The following is a 21,636-nucleotide window of genomic DNA, read 5'->3' as shown; positions in this document are numbered from 1 at the left end:
TCTTTACTAGGGATTGTTAGGGAGAGCTTGACCAACCTCAGTAACATACCTTTAAACACCAAACCCCAGATAATGGGATCAAGAAAGGGCAATGGGGAATCTAAGGTTGTAAACTTAAGGCCAACTGAAATTGAAGAGCAGCTTCAAAAGCAAAGGAAGACACATGTGGGTCCCAATACCAAAATAAGTAAGGTAAGCCAAAATAGGAGGAATGCAAAAAGAGAAAGGAGAAATATAGAAATAAGGATTTTAAGAGAGAGGAAATCGTACCTTATGTAGTTCAGGGTTAGCAAACAGGTGACATCTGGTCTATTTTATTCCATGCATGCCTGCAGAGAGGGATTTGGAGATTAATCCCTGACCTCAGTGTTCTCCCTCCTAACAATTCCCTGCTAATGTTCTCTGTGGGTTGAACCAATATGACAGCCAGGAAATGTGGAAACCTGTGATGTGAAACCTACAGGTCAGCCTGGAGGCAGAAATATGGTGAACAGTCGATAAAGAAAGGTAAAAGTGAGATTTCTACAGCACTGTGCGTGAAAATTAACCTTAGTCTAACAATTAGAAGTGACTCTCAGGTCCCTGGTGTGGTAAAAGTGCTGGACGAAGACCTCTGATGACCTGGGTATCACACCGGTACGGATGCTGAGCTCCTTGGTGTCATCTCCTTCTACTTGTAGAGAATCAGGCAGTCGCTTCTTAAAAGACATAATAAGTCTCTCTTCTCTCTTATTTTTTAAAATGTTTATTTATCTTTGGGGGTGCGTGCACACATGAGGGGAAGAGAGATGGAGAGAGAATCTCAAGCAGGCTCTGCAGTATCAGCACAGAGCCCGATGTGGTGCTTGATCTCATGAACTGTGAGATCATGACCTGAACCAAAATCAAGAATCAGACACATAACTGACTGAGTCACCTACATGCCCTTCTCCTCTTTCTTATTAAGCCAATAGTTCATCCTAATAAATACTTGGTGACAAAGACTTTACTGTTGGACATGAACTAGACCCCAAGGTCAGACCCAGCTGGTGGAAAATCATGCTGAATATGTTACAAGGCCTTCTTGCCTTCAACAGGTGGCTATCCTTGCTTCCATCTCCTCTCTGCCCTACCTTCTGGAATATTTCTCCAGCACATTTCTACTATACTCTTCACTCCTTAGGCTAAGCTGTATATCTGTTTTTGAATGCAGGAAACACTCCTCAGCCTTACAAGAAGAAATGAAATATTACCCCATACTTCATAAGCTCAACACTCACAAAAGGCATACTTTTCTACATATACACAAACATATGACACTACAGTAAAAAGTTAAAATTTGTTAGCTTAAAAAAAGTGATGTTTCCACCTAAAATGTATGCACACATTGTTTTCAAACATTCAAATATGGTTATTTTAATATAAGTCATTGAAAAGTATGTTTCTGTTAGAATAACAAAGTGTGGTTATAGTGGAAATAGAGATTTTCTTTTTCTTCTCAGCTCCACTCTTTTTGTGGGATCATTTCTCCCACTGTCTATACGATTTTGCATATGGTGGCTCCTGCTCCCTGAGTCTACAGACGATCATCTAATTCAGTTGTGGCCAGTGCACTCTCTTCCCCTGGCTGCAGAAACTTATGTGAGGATGGATCCTAAACTCAAGGAGGCCAATCACAGTCCTCCTCGATATGTCTGCTGGAAATCTGAAGAAGATGCAGCCTCTTATGCTTAGATAATACCTTGTAAGAGGACTGAATACATATAGGATTGCTGGCTGTCATCTATTCAATTACATGACAGGAAAATGAAAATGAGGCCAATGCACACTGGAAGTGAAACTAGAGATGGACATATAGAGATGGAAATAAAAAAGCAGCCAGACATTATCTGAGCCTCTGGAATCTGCTATGCCAAGCATGTCAACATCTTCCGTGCTTGACTCCACTCCTCAACTTCACAGCTAGATGCACCAATATATTCTCTTTTGGCTAGTTTGAGTCATGTTTCTGCCATTTAAAAAATGTTTTAAGTTTATTTTTGAGGGAGGGAGGGAGGGAGGGAGGGAGAGAGAGAGAGAGAGAGAGAGAGAGAGAGAGAGAGAGAGAGAGAGGCAACATGCAAGCAAGGCAGAGGCAGAAAGAGAGGGAGACACAGAATCAGAAACACACTCCAGGCTCTGAGCCATCAGCACAGAGCATGACACGGGGCTCAAACTCATGTACCACAAGATCATGACCTGAGCTGAAGTCTGATCCTTCACAGACTAAACCACCTAGGCACCCATTTCTGCCATTTGTAACTCAAAGAATTCCATCAATACAAAGGTGTTAGTAGTGTTGCTATATTTAAAATTATTATTAGGTTTCTTTTCTTCCAAAGGTTGAAACATGTTATGGGTTTCTCCCTTGGAAAGAGAAATTAAATAATAATTGTTCCTATATTTTCCAATCTCATTGTGCTTCACACTAAAGGGATCTACGCACCAGCATGCACTACACTCTGTTTCCATATCCAAGGATCATTATTGTTTAAAAGCCCTAATGAAATCACAAAACCTTCTGGATTTTATACTCCACCCACACAGGGGTCTTGAAAATCTTGACTTGTAATTTGCCTCTGAGACTACACTTCAAAGAAAATGTGCCAATTCAGTAGAACTCACCTCAACGTTCTGGGATTTGTAGAAAGAAAGAGAAAGACAACAGCCCCTTCAGTTGGAGAAGCAGAGGAAGGCTAGTGTGGGGCCTCTAGTGAGAGCCTGAGAAAATCAAGCCCCCAAGAAGAGAAGACTCAGTGACCACAGAACCATCCCAGCCTGTTGAAAACTGACCTCCAAAGGGTGGCCAAGAGCCTGTTGGAACCACAGCTGGTTGTTTCCTTAGCTCTGCCCTCATCCACCTGCTTTCTGGGAACTTCCTTGTGCTTGGGCCCATAGTCAGACTCTTCTCAGATTGCTTCTCATTTTAAAGCAATTGCATGTATCATTACATTCTCTCTTGGAACAGCTACAGAGAAAGATTGTTTCCTTCTCTCAGGTTGACTGGCTTCACAACAGGGCCTACAATTAATCTTCCACAATGACACTTAATGAGAACATGGCCTTGATCCTAAAATAACTAATAAACCCTAACTTTAAGGATGTTTAGCCCTATTAGATGTGATCTCAGACATTACAATTTATTTTCTAGGCTAAACCTGGCCTTTCCTTGAGATCTGAAGTTTCGTTCTGTCATCATTTTTGGAATGAGAGGGAGTTACCTACTAATCAAGGTACTGGAGTCTCAAAGCTGGTTTTCCCTTCTGGATTTTTAGAGCATCCATTCCACACTTACTTGTCTTAATCAGTTTAGGCTACTATAACAAAATGTCATAGACTGGGGGGGGGGGCCTAAACAACAAACATTTGTTTGTCACAGTTCTGGAGGCTGGGAAGTCCAAGATCAAGGGGACAGCAGAAGTGGCGTTTGGTGAAGGTCCTCTTCCTAATTTGCGCATAGCTGTATTTTCATCAACTCTTAGTCGGTGGAGAGCAGTGAGAGAGATCCTGAATCTCCTCCTCTTTATATTAAGACATTAATCTCATCATGAGCCCCTTGCCCTCATGATCTCATCTAGTGATAATTGCCTCCAAAGGCCAAATACCATCACATTAAGGGTAACGATTTTAACATATGGGAGCACTGGGGTGGCTCAGTCAGTTAAGCATCCGACTCTTGGTTTCAGCTCAGGTCATGAACTCAAGGTCTGTGAGTTCTAGCCCTACATCGGGCTCTGCATTGGCAGTGTAGAGCATGCTTGGGATTCTTTCTCCCTCTCTCTCTGTCCCCCCTCATTCTCTCTCTCTCTCTCTCTCTCTCTCTCTCAAAACAAAAAGATTTCAACATATTAATTTAGGAGGACACAAATGTTCACTCCACAACACACCCTCATTTCTACCCCCGATTCTGGGCTGCCATCATATCTCACCTAGATTGTGATCAGTTTCCTAACTGGTCCAACTGCTTCTATGTTTGTACTTCCATATCTATAATTTGTTTTCAAGAAGCAATCAGAATTCTTTTATTAAAAGAAAATTAGACTATGTCACTCCTGTGCCATACCCTACCATCGTTCCCATCTTACTTAGATTAAAAGCCAAAGTCCTTATTATATCCCAGAAGTCCCACATAATACAGGTCCTTATTACATTTCTGATTTCATTTCTGCCTCTCTCTTCCTCATTCACTTTGCTTCTGCCATTCTGGTTTTCCTGTTGTCTTTGATCTTTCTCAGATGCACCACACATGAAGCCACCCCAGAACTTTCTATTCATTGCTCCTTCTGTCCACAATGCCTCCCTTCAGATGTTCTCCTGGCTGGCACCCTCATTTTCGAAGGGTCTGTTCTCAAGAGTCACTTTCTCACTGAGGCCATCTAAGACCACTTGATCTCAATTGCAAGCCCCCTTCTCTAACATTTCATATTGTCCTTCCTTGCTTCATGTGTATATTTCACTAATTGGTTCCATTCCATCTATTAGAATGTATGCTCTCTGAGGCAGGAAGTTTGGTCTGTTTATTTCATTATTGAATCCTTAGGGGCTTGATGAGTACCCAACACACAGTTGGTGTCAAAAAAAAAGATTTGTAGAATAAGTAAATGAATGGATGCATATTTAAAATGGGAGATGGGGACACGTGGTTGAGAACGAAAATGAGGATGCATCGGAGAGACTTTTCAGCCAAGGGTTGCTCCCAAGTGAAGAGGGGGCAGTGGGTTTCTAGAAGCAGGGAGTACACAATATGTATGAAATGCTATTCGGAGTTAAAAAATAAGTTGAGATAAACATATTGACACAGAACAATCTTCAAGATACACTAGTAAGCAAAAAAAAAAAAAAAGCAAGTTGCAGAGCCATGAACAAATGAAATATGCAAACCTGTAGATTTCTATCTGTCTATTTGTGTGTTTATATATGTAGAGACATAGATACTTACCTAGAAAAAGGTCTGGAAGTCTCTGCCAGTAGTCAAACATTTTTTTGTCTCTAAAGAACCAGACTGGCAATATTTTAGGCTTTGCAGGCCCAAAAACAGTTGCTGCTGCATATTATTCATATTTTTATTTTTAAATAACCCTTTCAAAATGTAAAAAGATTCTTAGCTCATGGAATGTACAAAAATAAATTCTAGCCTGTGGGCTCACTGCCTGTTGACTCCTAATCTAGGGCTTGGTTAGTTATGATGAAGGCAGTGGCATTGGGAAGAGTGAAGTGAGATTTTAGATTTTTTCCCCTTTGTTTGCTTGCTATTGTTTGAATTGCTTTTTTTCCTCAGGAAACATATTCCTGAAATGTATGGGCAAAACATAATACGGAATAAGAGAAATGAATGGGAAAAAGTCTGGCACATAGTAGGTATTCAAGATCATTTGCTGGATAACTGAATGGATTTTAAAGGAATGAATAACTAAGTATTCAAATGAATAGATGAATGCATGGATTCATGTACTCCCAGTCCTTTGGCTATGCTTTGTGTGGAAGCAAGGAAGTTGTTTGTGAAGTCCTAGGGTTGACAGAGCATGCTCTGAAAATGATCACATAAGCTTCTAATTTTATAGTTTTGTCATTATCAGTTTCTTAATATTAGTACAGGAAAATCTGTTAAAAAGCCCATTCTTTGCAATAAAAACTCTTTTACCTAATGCATTCATCTTTGATTTATATCAGGTTCTGCTACAATACACCAGAGGAAAGCTTAAACTAATATTTGGTTACTTCACATTTTATTCCAGGCTTAAGTGGGCATTGGGCCATGAATATTTATTCATATTAAACCCACTTGTCTAAGTGTGAGCTGCTTTGCAGGCTCAACATATCAGACAGTTTTTAGAATAAGCACTTTAAAACTTCTTGGATTTTTGCTAAAAACCTGTTGTTCAATGGCCTCTTTGCAAAGAAGCAAAATAAAACATGCATGTCTGTGTCCTTGTGGAGAAAGGGGATGCTCTGTAGTTTGCTTTAAAATGCTATTTTCATGTTAATAATGTAAATTGCAAACTGTTCTTGAGATTAGTATCTAAATTGCTAACAATTGTTTAAAACATCTCTTCACCATGCTTTAGTACCTAACTCATGTGGTTTCACAAAATAGCATATTCATCATTGTCAACATAAATCTCATTAAAAACACACATTAGGTACCCATCTGTACTGTTCTGGTGCCTTATCAAAGGATTTTGGGAAAAAGAAAACCAACAGCATAAGTCTGGGGAATCCTGTAAAAGTCACTATCAAGATTGATTTTAATCCTGCAAGATTTTTGTCTCTTAAATGCCCCCAGCATTATTGAGATACAAGTGACATATAACATTGTGTCAGTTTAAGGTGTATAATGTAAGAATTGAATAATTAAATATCTAAATCCACCTCACCCCCTTTGTTTGTAGGAAGTTTTCACTATTCAGTTGATTTCCTATTTTTATTTTCGAAAAAGTATTTGACTGAGGCCCACATTTCACTGATTTAGGCTAGAATTACCAACGTCACACAAGAGTTTCTCTTGGCTTTAACTGATGCTGTCAAATTTGCTGCACTGCATGCCATTTAAAGTAAATCCTAAAATACAGTATTAACTATCTGTGAGCATATATCCTACTACAATATGTGAACTACCTAATATTTTCTTATCATCCCAAAAAGTGTGAATTAAATTATAATATAATGAGAAACTAGCAGTTTGTAGTAATTCCAAACGTGGCAAATCTTCACCAGTGCGTAAAAATTTTCAGTGACTGTGAAAAACAGCCGAATGATTCAAGCCTTGAAGCTGTCTCCCAACTATCAAAAAGGACCCAAAACAAGCAAGCATAGCTAAGCATTTCATCCTGGAAGCGGCTTATTGAATTAATAAGACAAGTCAATTAATGTAATGCTCTGTTGCTTTGGGATAAAACATGAAAATGGAAAACTGTGGAGCTGTTTACCATATTAGGATCAAGCAAACAGTAAGTCTCTGAAAAAACACCCTCCTTTCTCAAGTCTTAGAGAAGAACTTGACACATGGCTTCTGCTGTGGACTGATTCATGTTCTCCCCAAATTCATTTGTTAAAGGATTAACCCCCAGCGTGGCTGCATTGGGAGACATGGTGTAAGGGTGTATAAGGAGTAATTAAGTTTCTATAAGGTCATAAGGGTTGGGCTCTGATCCCACAGGATTATCATCCTTATAAGACGCGACACTAGAGAGCTCACTCTCTCTCCACAGTGTGAGAACACAGTGATAAGGTAGATATCTATGAGCTACAAGGTGGGGCCTCCCCAGGAGTCGAACTGGTAGCAGCTTGACCTTGGACTTCCAGCCTTGAGAACTGTAAGAAAACAATTTCTCTCACTGAAGCTGCTCAGTCTGTGGTGTTTCGTTATGGCAGTCACAGCAGACCGGTGCAGCTTCACGGGTCTTTTGTGTAGTGCCCTGGAGAGAAGGCTGTGGTGACAGCAGCTGGGGGTTCACCACATGGGTCTCAGCCTTCCCGGGCACACACTGGACTGCATTTCCCAGCCTCCCTTGCAGTTATGTGGGGCCATAAACTGGATTTCTACTTAATGGAACGTGGGCTCTTGTACTGTATGCCGCTTCCAGGGCTGTCTCTTAACAATTCCAGCATGGTCCTCTCTCTTCTCTGTCCACTGATGGGAAGTGGAGGCTCAAAAGGAAGTTTCTACGGGCCCGGAGATGACAGAGACTCTCACGTACTTTTAGCCTTGAGTCCTTGAACCCTGGCCTATGAATAAAGTCCAAGGAGTCCACTAACTTGGTTAGAAGAACATTGTATCTCTACTTTCATGAAACTCTGCTTGGTTAGAAAAACATTGCATCTCTATTTGCATGAAACTCTAACTTAAACTGAGGATTGTCTTCTACTATGAATATGGGCAAATAACCACTGTGATTTATGCCTTACCTCTCTCTGACTCTGTCATCTAGAGAAATCACAGATATTTCAGCTACAGATTACAGCTACAGATATTTCAAAATATTTTACACCTAACACTGCTTTACAATTATGATAGTTATTATATCTGCTGTTAGATTTTATTATTTAATGCTTTAATAAAGGGGCACAGATATTACTATATCACATTAAAGAATATTTTGATTATATATAATTTTAATATAATTTTCTTTAAATTCTATGTATTTTATTTTCTGCATTTGAAAACTATTATGCTGGAAAAGGGTTGACAGACCTCTCCAGATTGGCCAAAGTGTCCAAGGCACAAAAAGATGAAGAATCTCAGTGCCCCACGGAAGGAGCTTGTGACATGGGGGGAAATGGGTTAACATGCAGACTTTGTTCATTAAATTTGACAGTCTCTGCAAATAAAAGGGTCTATACCCTTGAAGACATGGGTCAGCAATGTTTTTCTGTAAAGGGTCAGACAGTAAACATTCTGGGCTTTGTAAGCCACAGAGTCCCTTTACAGTCATTCACCTCTGCCATGGTGGTGTAAAAGCAACCACAGATTACGTATGAATCAACAGGCATGGATGGCTAGCTTCCAATAAAACTTTATTTATAGGCACTGGGATTTGAGTTTCTTATCAGTTTGATTTGTCACCAATATTATTGTTTAAAATTCTTTTTCAAGAATTTAAATACATAAAAACCATTCTTAGTTCACAGGTGACACAAAAGCAGGCAGCGAACTAAATTTGCCAACCCCTGATCTAAGACACGGGTCAGGTGGTAGTTAGGGGAAAGATTAGGAAGGGTTATTGTGTGAACTGTTCAACTTGCTGGGTGAGTCAATGCAACATTGTATTAGTTACTGAAACATCACTCACATCTGAAGTGATTCTTCATGGTCTGTTCTTCATAAGTCTAAATATCATCCTATTACTACATATGTCCTTAATATTGAGGTTAGTGGTTCCCTACCGTGGCTGTGCTTTATGATAACATGGAGAGAATTAAGAAGCAAAGAACATCTAGGCCTTGGGCTTCACACGGGACTTGTTAGATCAGAATCTCGGGGCTCTGAGAGTGTGTGCTGGCATTCGTACAAAGCTCCCAGGTGTTACCACATGCAGTGACGGACGCAATGCCGCTGCTCGTGCAGTGAAGCTGGGGATGAGCTCTTCCCGCCTTCCACAATGGGTGGCTTGGATGAAAATCAAGGTTTCTTTCTCCCGGGTCTTGGTCTTCACTTTGCTTCATTTTTGTTAGGTTGCAAATAACACATATCATTTTGGCTGAATAAACAGAGAACATCTCCTCTCTTCTAGTACACACTGCATCATAAGAGCAGGGCTTGGAGTTTGAAAACTGGTGGTTTATGAAATGACTTTGGCCATTTGTTTCTTTTTCCTTCTTTTTGACTTTTACCTTTTTTGTTTGTTTCCTCTCAGGCTCTCTGCCTCCATCCCTCTCTCTTTCCCTTGTTCCTTTTCCTCTTCCTTTCTAACATATATTTATTGAGAACCTACTGTGTACTTGATGGATACTTTTCTGGACACCTTGAGATTTGGTTTGGTTTTCCTGTGCATGGTCTTAAAATTTTTTCAATTATTTCCCAATCTCTAAAAATAGGGAGATTTCATTGAATCATTAGAGGAGATGGAGACACTGGACATTTCCACATGGTGACAGTCAGGTGTGGCTGAGTTCCAGGATCCCTTTACATTGGGAGGGCAGGTTCTTTCTGCTGAACTCTAACTTCACTGCTTCCAAACATCTTATACGCATGGATGTCTCTCCTGTAACCCAAAGTTTTCACCCTGTAGAAATTTGATCTGTGATCTCCTACCAGAGCTGCTGTGTCTTTAAAAGTTTTACAACTAACTAACTAACTATAACAGCAACAACAATGACAAAAGTATTCTATAATACACACCTTTCCTCTCACATCTGCCACTAACTGTCAAATTCTCGCATGAAAACAAATTATTCTGTCCGCATCTCTATCAGAGATGTGCACACTATGGCTCAAACATCACATCTAGCCTGAGACTTACTCTTGCAAATAATTTTGTAAGTAAAGTACATCTGAATACAGCCCTGTCCATTTGTTTGTGTATGGTCTATGCTTTCTTGCAAGTGGTGTTGGCATGTTCAGCAGTCCCCTGCAAAGTCTAAGACAATTACTTCCTGACCTTCTACACACACACAAAAGATTGCTAACTCATGATTCAGCTATTTGATATAAGAAACTTGTATACCTAGGGGCGCCTGGGTGGCTCAGTGGGTTAAGAGTCTAACTTCAGCTCAGGTCATGATCTCACAGTTCGTGGGTTTGAGCCCTGCGTCAGGCTCTGTGCTGACAGCTAGCTCAGAGCCTGGAGCCTGCTTCGGATTCTGTGTCTCCCTCTCTCTCTATCCCTCCCCTGTTCACACTCTGTCTCTCAAAAATAAATAAATGCAAAAAAAAAAAAAAAGGAATTTGTATATCTAGATGTCTGTTAAAAACAGACTGATTTCATTTTTAGTTTTTCATTCAGATGTTTCTCATACTGTGTATCCACTCACTTCTGCATAGTCCATTAAGTAACCCAGAGGGCCTTGCTCACCTCTGAGAACACAGCAATTTCAGCAACAGAGAACACATATGGAGAGATGTTAGAATGTTAGTAACATCTATGGTTGTTCTTTTATGGAAGGACTTTGCCTTCACATTAATTTGAGTCACAGTCATTGTTTTTTTTCAGTCAACTGTTCAAAGAGTCATTAAGAAAATATTATTTCATCTTATTATCTTGGAGACAAAAATCAGTGATTGACTTTTCAGCAAATTTCCATTTACTCCCAACGATGTGCGATGGATGAAAACACTAATGGTTGGGGATCATTAGACCACTTTAAACACTGCGGTTGCAGCTATTCTACTTGAAACCTGCTTACAAAATTATGCTGCTCCAGGCAGCAGGAAAACGATCCAGTTTCCCAGGTTAGAGGAAAAATGCTTGACAATAGTAAGACAACTACCACAGGGTTTCATCTTTTCCCAGGAAAAACTAGTCCAAAAATTCCTTTTTTGAGTTTCCTGTTGTAACTCCAGCTTCTCTCTACACCTGCTCAACCAAGAAGGACTTGTTAAGGTAAGGGTCATTCTCTACAAAGTGCTTACTCGGCAATACTTTCTCAATCTTCCTCCATCATGGGATGTGGACTTTTTGATGAACTTCATGGACTGTGATTTTAATCAAGAGAAAATATAACATGCTATAATTCACTGGGTTGGCCCATAACATTCCAATGTTCTCTGGGAAGGGGTAACTGTGGATTTAATCACACACTTGTGTCTTCAAGTACCTTAAATGGTGTTGAAGGTTGTTCTCTAGGCTGGGATGGGAATAACCACATGAAGGGTAAATAGGGTTTAGCTCTACTAAGGCACAGTGTTAAGAGCCCTGAAATCAGAAGATCTGACATCCCATCATAGTTCTATAATCAAGGAGCCCTGGTGACCCCAGCAGAGTTGTTTCATTCATCTGGGCTTTGTGTCCTCTAACATTCAACACGGATACCACCAGGTACTGTCTGAGAACCCACTCCCAACATGCTAAAACGGTGGGTCAGTCCAAATGAGACAAAAGAGTGTTAGCACTTTGTAAAGCCCCTTACAAAGGGAACGAACTCTCTCTCTCTTTTTAAAGTTTATTAATTTATTATTCCTGAGAGAGAGAGAGAGAGAGAGAGAGAGAGAGAGAGAGAGTGAATGAGAATGAGAACAAGTTGGGGATTGGCAAAGAGGGAGACACAGAATCCGAAGCAGGCTCCAGGATTTGAGCTCTCAGCACAGAACTCAATGCAGGGCTTGAACTCATGAACTGCAAGATCATGACCTGAGTGAAATCAGAGACTTAACCAATTTAGCCACCCAGGTGTCCCAACAAAGGGAAAGAGCTCTTAATCTGCTGCTCAGGAAGCCATTGGAATTCCTACTGAAATTCCTTTCTGGTTTGCCTTTGAAAGTCCCTGGAAAGATCTCAGTGAGTTTCAAATGGCAGAAGAGGGGGCAATTGAGCTTAAGTAAGGATGATATATGCAAAGAATTAAAAGACATCAAATATATTGACCTCCACAAAGCCACAATGATACTAAAAAATGTCACTGCTCACTTGTGAGGATGCTGGTGAAACATCTCAATGTTTTGAAAGCTGACAAATGAAGAGAATCAAGCCTTTCTTATGTCTTCTTATAAAATTTGTACTTTTAGATAATGAGGAGAAAATTTCTTTTTTCAGACAAGCATTCCAGTTAATAAACAAAGAAGGAATGAGAGAATTAAAAATATCACTATTTCTTTTTTTGAAATTTGTTTAATGTTTATTTATTTTTGAAGGAGAGAGAGAGAGAGAGAGATCGAGATCGAGATTGAGATCTACCATGAGTCAGGGGGAGGGGCAGAGAGAAAGGGAGATAAAATCTAAAGTAGGCTTCAGGCTCTGAGCCTTCAGCACAGAGCCTGACATGGGGCTCAAACTTACATGCTATGAAATCATGATCTGAGCTGAAGTCAAACTCTCAACTGACTGAACTACCTAGGTGTCCCCAAAATATCACTATTTCTAACTTCTCTAAGAAATTAATGAATCTGAGTAGTGATCATCAATGACTGGTAATCAATCACTGATGATCAATTACATCACAAAAACAGGCAATCAGACATTATGTGCCTCCTAATGAAAGTATACGTCTTTGCTGGAGAAGGCTTACCTGATCAAAGAAAGAACAAAAAATAGAACATGAGTCTCCTCCAGACTTTTGATCTAATTACTAATTTACTGGAAATTCAAAGGACAGGATTGTTTTAAACAATACTATGGAGATATAATCCACAAAGTAAAGACTTTGGGAATATTCTACAGTACAGATGCAATCCACTGTTTTAATTTTTTTCAGATGAAAAAAAATAAAGCAAGATAGAAGGGAAGCCTGCAAGATTTAGGAAACATATCAATCCACTGTTATGTATGGAACTTGCATCCATTTTTAGATCTTGCAATTTACTGAAAAATTATAAGATAATCAGAAGTACACAAATAGCACTGATTTGGCATTTGGTGATATTAATGATTCATTAGTTGTTTATTAATTTTGATAATGATATCATGATTATGTTTTTAACAGGTGCCTTATCTTTTACAGGCTGATAGATTTACAGTTGACAGGATATGAGCTACATCAAAATAATCTGGGGTGGGGGGTGTTGGTAGGCATGTTGATAATAAAAAATGTGGGCTATGTACTACCATTTGTATAAGCTGGGTTATGGGTACACAAGTGTTCATTATACTATACTATCCACTTTTGTTTTATGCTTGGAATTTGCTATAATAAAAAGTTTAGAAAGAAAAAACAATTGCTCCAGCATGGAATAAGTAACAGACCTACACGTCCTCATGCATGTTCAGGGACTTTGGCCTTAGAGCTGGAAGTTCTCGGTTGGGGGGGGGGTAGGATGAGGGCCCCAAAGACTCACTTTTCTATCAAATGCTTAAACTAGGCCTTGAGTTGCCAACCCTGAAACTCACAGAAATTCAAAGCCTTCTCTGTCAAATCCATGTCTTACATATGCACACATTACAAATGTCACTGACATTTGTTAAATATCTCAGAAGTTCTAAAATGACCATAATGACCACTGTTTCCTTGCACATTGAAAGGCTATCCTCAATAGACTTTTAGCTGGTCTTGAGTTTTTCTAATAATATGTTTGATCTGATCCAAATCTATTATGCTTTTTGGATATAATCTTGAATAAATGTGAAATGTTGAGCCGTCAATTTGAAACATAGGGTTCACTTTATCCAAAGAGATCATTAATTTTATGTTCAGACTAAAATATGTGACACCAACTGTAGAATTTGCAGTGTTTATGTTAGGAAGCCGAATGGAATTACCCTGAAAATATAAGACCTATCTCTAATCCCACTCTGTGATTGAAAAATTCTCAGTTGGTGTGCCTGGTTAGTTGGTTAAGCAACCAACTCTTGATTTTGGCTCAGGTCATGATCTCATGGTCATGAGATCAAGCCCCGCATGGGGCTCTGTGCTGAGCATGGAGCCTGCTTGGGATTCTCGTTCTCCCTCTCTCTTTGCCCACCCCCTTTCAAAATAAATAAATATACATTGAAAAAATCCTCCATCGTGTTTAGGAAGAGAATGGCATTTTTTAAATAAAATGCCTTCTTTTCTTTTCTCTTTGGAACTATAGTCAGTGTTTAAGCTGAATAATTATTTCATCAAAATCCCATACCACAAATGACAATTGTTCACAGGAGGCTGCAGAAAGCATGCTCACAGCAATATTGGCCAATGACCAGCAGGCCGAGATAGTAGTTTTGAGAAAGTATGAGTTGCATTATCCATCTTTTCTAAGTCACTCTGGGGGCATATTCTATTTTGAAAAAGACTATAAAGAAAAATAAAGTATTTGAGAATTTTAGACTCTCCTTGAAACCATTAGAGACATCTTTGTGTGTACCAAAACTTGGTTTAGGAATCAATGACTTAGATCCTGGTTTGAAGCCTTCAGCACTTGGAAGGGACCCATTCATTAAAAGAAAAACTGCAAAGACTCTTGGCTGCTTTTTGTGATGCTGAGCAGCCCACAGAGCAGCTTCAACCCTGCAAGCCAGCCGTCAGTTACTCAGTTTCACATCTGAAGCCCATCCCATGCCTTGAGGCTCTCTTAACTGCTGTTTTAAATGAAAAAAAGAAAAAAAAACAAGCAAGAATGAAAAATCTTTGAGAAACATTAAAAAAGTCCTAAATAGCTTGAAACTTTGTGTTTTTTTTTTTTAATTCACCCTCTACCTCAAAGCATCACTGAACTATAAAGTTGTTAAGCTCCTTCTAAGAAACATATCATTACTGAATCTTAAGAGATGCTGTAAATTCCGAGGGACACTGCACATCCTAATAATTTTTAGTTTGGAAAAAATCCAGATAGAAACCTGCAATTATCTCATGGATCACTGGATAAGAATATATTCTGCAATGCTGTCTTAAAACGAGGATGATGAGGAAAGGCAGGTGAAGGAACCGACAGACATGGCTTGAACAGTCCTTGAAATCTCTAAGTGCTGGTAAGTGCTGGCTGTCAGATGGAAATCCGGCCAAGAGCAGTGCCAAGTATTTATACGTCTTAATTATTTTTGCATGCTGTTATGACTGTCCTTCTCAACAAGAGCAAAGCCTTGCCCTCAATGGGCCATGTGGAAATTTGTGCAGCGATTTCTTGTCGCTACAGGGGTTATGGACTGCTACTATGTGATGTGGGGAGCGGGGAAAGATGCCACGTGCCTGAAGTACGCAAGATAATGCTGCTCAAGGCAGAGTTATTGTCCCAAAGAATCATTAACATCACAGTGAACATTAGTATAAGTGAAAATCTGTTTTAAATGATCTGGGCCCAGAAGTGAACTCAGACACAAAAAGAGAAATTTTGCATGCTTTTAAAAATTTGAGGCATAATTCACTTTCCATAAAACCCATGCTTTTTCCTTTTTAATTAATTTATTTTTGAGAGAGAGAGAGAGAGAGTGAGCAAGAGAGAGAGAGCACAAGCAGAGGAGGAGTAAAGAGAGAAGGACACAGAGAATCTGAAGGTTCCAGGCTTTGAGCTGTCTGCACAGAGCCCAATACGGGGCTTGAACCCATGAACTGCAAGATCATGACCTGAGCTGAATGCAGGTACTTAACTGACTGAGCGACCCAGGTGCCCCAAAGTTCACCCTTTGAAGCAGCGTACAAGTCAATTGTTTTTAGTATATTCAAAATGCTGTGTATCTAGATAGCAACTACACTTGGAGCATATATATTTGCTTGATATATTTATCAAGATACTGACGCACTATGTTGTACATCTGAAAGTAATGGAACTTTGTGTGCCAACTATACTTATAAAGAAACCAAAAAATAAAAAGCAAAAACAAAACAAAACAAAAAAACAGGAAAGAAAAAAAGAAAGGTTGTGCGTCACCATTACATAGTTCTAGACCATTCCCATTAGTCCCAAAGAACTAACTAGCAGTCACTCTCCCATTTTGCCTTCTCTCTAGTCCCTGGAAACCAATCAATCTACTTTCGGTCTCTATAGACTTGCCTATTCTGGTCATTTCATAGAAACAGAATCATACAATATGTGACCTTTTGTGTCTGGTTTCTTTCACTCAGCCCAATGCCTTCAAAGTTCACCCACGTTGTAACCTGCGTTAGTACTTCATTCCCTTTTACGGTTCAATGATATTCTGTTGTGTGGACGCACCACATTTTGTTTAATCTGTTCATCAATTGATGGACATTTGTGCTGGCATGGATTTGATATAGTAAAATGATTCAGGAGCATAACTAACATGTATCTGGGGAAAGCCTGTCCTGATTTGTTCTGAACTTTACCAGGAATTAGCCACTATTTTAGAAAAATCACATTAGCAATAGCAACATGGATTGTGGATTAGAGTCAGCAATAAACCTATCTTTCCGTTTGTATTTACAGACGCCACGCTCCTGGCTTTATGTAAACACACCTTTTCTGTTACTTTGTCTAAATTTTAAAATATTTGCACACATGCACAAAATGTTTCTTAATCTGTAATTTAAAATATCATATGCCAACAGTATCTGAATAAGTTTTACTTCTCTTAAATCTGAACTTAGTATACGTGTGCTCAAATCTCTAAGTTTTTCATTATGTGTTCTCACATTATGTGCCAGAGCACTTACACATTAAAGTTGATATAATATTTATTATAAATCAATTTTCTTACATTTCTCTTTTATGTTATTCTTTCCAGTTACATTAAGTTTTTGGAATTGCATGTATAGAGACATTAAATTATCCACGAATTGCATTTCAGGAGGCTTAGGTCATGTCCAAAGGGGGCAGGGGGTCTTTCAGGGTTGACAATCACCACATTAGGGCAGGATTATAAAGAGATTATTTTGTAGGGCCATGTTCCTCTGACACAGGCCACACATTTCTCTGATGGCATTTGCACGCAGGCAGGCATTGCTCAGCACTAGTATTTGGAACGTTTTGTTGTTGGACTCTGGGTAAATGTACCACAATGAAAAATTAACTAACAGTGAATGTGGCACCTCTGACTGTTCCCATTCAACAACTTCCTCCCCAAACCAAACTTTCTCCCAGAGCAAAGGAATATCTGATGGTCTTTTATTTTTATTTAGACATGCCTGGAAACAATGCTGAGATCATAAAGGGCATGTTAAGACAGGAAAGTGAAATAGAATTAAGAGATTTTTGTCCAGGTGAATTTTCATTTATTGAATATCCCACTAATTACATGTGTTATTTTCTTTATCGGTAACTATAATCTGATAACTATCACTCTGATGATAACTATAACCTGGTAACCCATTGTAAAGGTAGTGGAGACATTCCCTGGGTAAAATAGTCAGTGACTTGTTCAGTTTTACATTTGTAACCAATTCCTGTCTTCAACCATTTTGGTTTTGACCTATGTGTTTTTGGTCTGCTTCCCTGTTATCAAACTTGTGACTGGCTCATCTTAGCATTTGAAGTTATACCTGATCAAACACCCCTGAAATCTTTTTCCCATCTCCATAACACAGAGCTGCTAGTTTCTTATAAAATTCCTATGACGCCAAGTCACTCCCATCGTCACCTCATCATTGCTGTGATGAGGTGGCGGGTCAGCGATGAGGCTGTCTTGCTCCAGGTGTGGCCACCTTGCTTTGACCAAGCTGATGGCTGGAAAGCAATACCCCTGGGGGTAGTTAAGGGATATCTGTACATCCAAACCAGGCAGTTGGATACAGGCAGATTCAGTTGCTCTTCAGAATTTAGAATGTCTTGTACCATATGAATCTGATATTACAAATTACTTCTAATTTTATTTCCACTCTACTGGTAAGAAACCAGGCTCAGCTCATAACAAATTCTTAGAAGTGTAAGATTGTTTAGGCATGAATCCTCCTATAGAACTCCTAAGGGTTCTCATCTGTGTGAACACCATTCCTGACAAGAAAATCATGACCTCATACGAAAAGCCTATTGGGTAAATTATATATTTAGTTATAAATTCCATGTACTCTTTGGAAAACTAACTTAGTCCCTCTTCTAAATGACAAAACTTCCAGTATCTAACTACAGCTTTTCATTCTTGATCAGCTTATTCTTTTTCACAAATGTAAACCTCATGCCCTTCAACTTTGTTAACTATCAAAACTGCTTTCTTTTGCCTGTTTGGTTGAACTTGATTTAACCATCTTATATTGTCAATGCCCACCTTGTAGACCATCTGCAAGATGTGTCTGCATACAATGTCAATACCCTCTTTCACATGGTTAGTAATAATGCACAGGACATAGCCAGGACAGAACTCAGGTTTCTGCTACCAGGAGCCTTTCTCCAGAATATAATCATTCCATGGGTTAGGAACATTTGAATATGGCATAGAAGAAGAGATTTATAAGACAGCATCTATCTCTCTATCTACACACACACACACACACACACACACACACACACACACACACACACAATGGAATATTACCCAACCATCAAAAGAAATCAGATCTTGCCATTTGCAGTGATGTGGATGGAACTAGAGTGTATTATACTAAGCAAAATAAATCAGAGAAAGACAAATATATGATCTCACTCATGTGGAGTTTAAGAAACAAAACAGATGAATGTATGGGAGAGGGGAAAAGAAAGGAAACAAACCATGAGAGACTCTTAAAGATAGAGAACAAACTGAGGCTCAACGGAGGGAGATGGGTGGGGGATGGGTTGGATGGGTGATGGGTATTAAGGAGGGTACTCTGATGAGCACCACGTGCTGTATGTGATTGATGAATCACTGAATTCTACTCCTGAAACCAGTATTGCACTGTATGTTAACTAGCTAGAATTTAAATGAAAATTTGAAAAGAATAAAGGGAAAACCCTCCACAAATTTCTTCTTCTATCTTGAGTTTTTCTCTCAATAGTATTCCACTCAGATGTTTTAGGGAAAAGAGAATTTTTACTGACAAAGGAAAAAAAAAGAATATAAGCAAAATAGTTGCTTGAGAAAAATCTAAATTCTCTATCACCTTTTGGCTTGAGGCAGTAGATTTGTCCTACTTGCTCTGAATGTAGTTACAAGTTTTTTAGAATGATCTTACTTTTTCTGGAAGTCAGATTTAGTCCTAAATTCATTTACCTTCGTGATGATATTCTTAGAGGTCTCTGTCACTCTTAAATATAGTCAGTCCTGATTATGTGACTTTATCACATCTTTCACTTATGTGCTTTACAATTGCACACTAGTACCTTAGGGATGATTTGGTGCTGCCTGCACAGGATGTCATTTCCGAGAACCACTTCAAGAAGTGTAAATGATTCCCTAAGTCAGGCTTAGAGATGAGGGTTCTTCACTGCATTTTCTAGAATGCCATAGCTGTTTTACCATTTGGTGAGAGAAAATACTAAGATTAATGAAAATTTTGAATTCTTTTGTATTAATAATTCAATTTAAACTTTGCTCATTGATGATGAGGCTAGGTCGAATCACAAGTGACTAAAAGATTTCTATGATTTACTTTTATGAGATGTGGCACAGCTTTACTCTTGCCTAATCAAGATGGCCTTGGATAACTAAGCCTATTAAATGGAATCTATGGATGTAGATGAGATGTCAATATAAGCTCTTAGCTTCTCCATAAAAGGAAAATCACAATTTGTTGATCTGTTCCTAGGTTTGATAGGAAAGGTTTTCATATATGTTTATTAAATAGTATAAAAACCTTTTTACTGGAACCTTCAGTTCCACTTGTGTGCCCTTCCCATCTTTTTTCCTTTTTGGACTACAGTGGTCATTTTAAGATTGCCTTAGTTGGGTCTCTCTATAGGAAGGCTAGGAGACAGAGATTTTAAGGCAAATAGTACATTTGAGAGATTAACGTAGGCAGCACTGGCAAAAACGCGGCAGTGAGACAACCAAAGTGAAAGGAACCAGATAAAATGTGTCTTTCTGAGCAGCTTTTGAGCAGTTGGGGCTCAATCCCACTTGGCTGACCAATAAGGTAGCCATTAGCCACAGCTGGCTATTTAGTTAATAAAATTTAAAAAAAAAAGAAAGAGTTTCTTATGTCACAGTTGACACACTTCAAATGCTCAATGGTCACAGGTAGTTAAGTGGCTACCATACCGGACAGCTCACACAGAGAGCATTTTCACACGATAGAAAGTTCTTCTGAACAGTCATGATAGAGAATATGCCTCTGGGATGTCCCACCTGGGAGAGAGGAAACTGGGAAATTTGCACATGAAGTCCCATCTGCCAATGGTTGATGGTTGCTCTCCTTCTTCCCTGATACATCTAGTCTACCCTGCACGTGTATTGAACAAAAGAGACGATATGGATGGACACTAATAGTGTCTGGTGTAAGTATAAATTAGATTGTGTCACTCCTTGGCTAAAAACCTTTTTATCATTATCATCTCTTCCTGGAACAATTTAGATAAAACTCAAAACTCAAACTCTTTGGGTGGCCCCATTAACAGACTCCAAGTTTACTTCCCCAAACTCATGTCACTTTGCTCTAACTACTCTGCATTGGCAACAAACTGAGAGACGTTATCTCAGTTTTGCAAATACATTGAAGTCTCCTTTGGCTAAGGGCTTGGTATACACTAATCTGTCTGCCTGTAGCAACACCCTGCTGACCTCATGCCCCCTTCAGCTCTCTGCATGGCTGTTTCCTACTACCCTCTAGTTCTTAGACTAAATTTCCAAGAGATATTAGATGCTCTCTCACTACCTTTCTTCCTAAAGTTCATGTTTCCTTCCCATTATTTACTTACTTGGCTCCTTTTGCATTTATTTTTATCATGATTTATGATTATTTGTTCATTATTGTCTGTTTTCCCTAGAAATTATTCCCTAGAATAATAATATAAAGTCTAAAGTCATCTCCAGTATCTAGTATTGTGTCTGACACACAGTAACTACTCAATAGATAGTTGGTGAATGAATGACTGACTGAGTGAATGAAGGTAATCTTTGCCAGTGTTGTAACTGTTAGAGTGGACAATGAAAGGTCTTACCTCTGCAGTAACACGGGTTACATGTGAACCTGCTTGGACAATTAGCCTGAGTGACAAGAGGCTGCATGTGGGAAAAAGTAGCCATGTAATAACATTGTGTATAGTTGCTGAAAACTGTCTTATGTGCCAGATGGCTCATGTCATTAGCAATTCAAGTTCTGGATAAACATTCTGGACACCAGCAAGGGGCTTCACCAACATGCAATTACTTGTTTGTGTCAACGGCATTGCTCGAATGTAAGTGATATTGACATTTTCCATTGGTTTAAAAACAGTAGTCAGTGGTAATGGCAAATGGCAAATCCTACAAAGGTGAGAAAGATCAGTCTAGCCCTTGAACTTTCTAGAAAGAGAATATGAAATCACATGCTGGCTGTTTTCCGTAAGTTCGTTCTTTTGTTTGCCTTGAGTGGGGCCAGCATTGACACCAGCATCTTGGTGACCCACAATCTGAAAGAACAACACAACAACCATGCTTACCTGCTGCTTTCCATTTATAAAACATTTCCATTTTCTCTATTTCCCTAATCCTCCCATAACCTTTAAACTTTGTGCACAATCTCTAGTTTATAGACATGAAAACTCAGAGA

The sequence above is a fragment of the Suricata suricatta genome, chromosome 12 (genome assembly GCF_006229205.1).
Source record: "Suricata suricatta isolate VVHF042 chromosome 12, meerkat_22Aug2017_6uvM2_HiC, whole genome shotgun sequence".
Lineage (NCBI taxonomy): Eukaryota > Metazoa > Chordata > Mammalia > Carnivora > Herpestidae > Suricata > Suricata suricatta.
Note: the sequence above shows the minus strand (reverse complement) of the source record.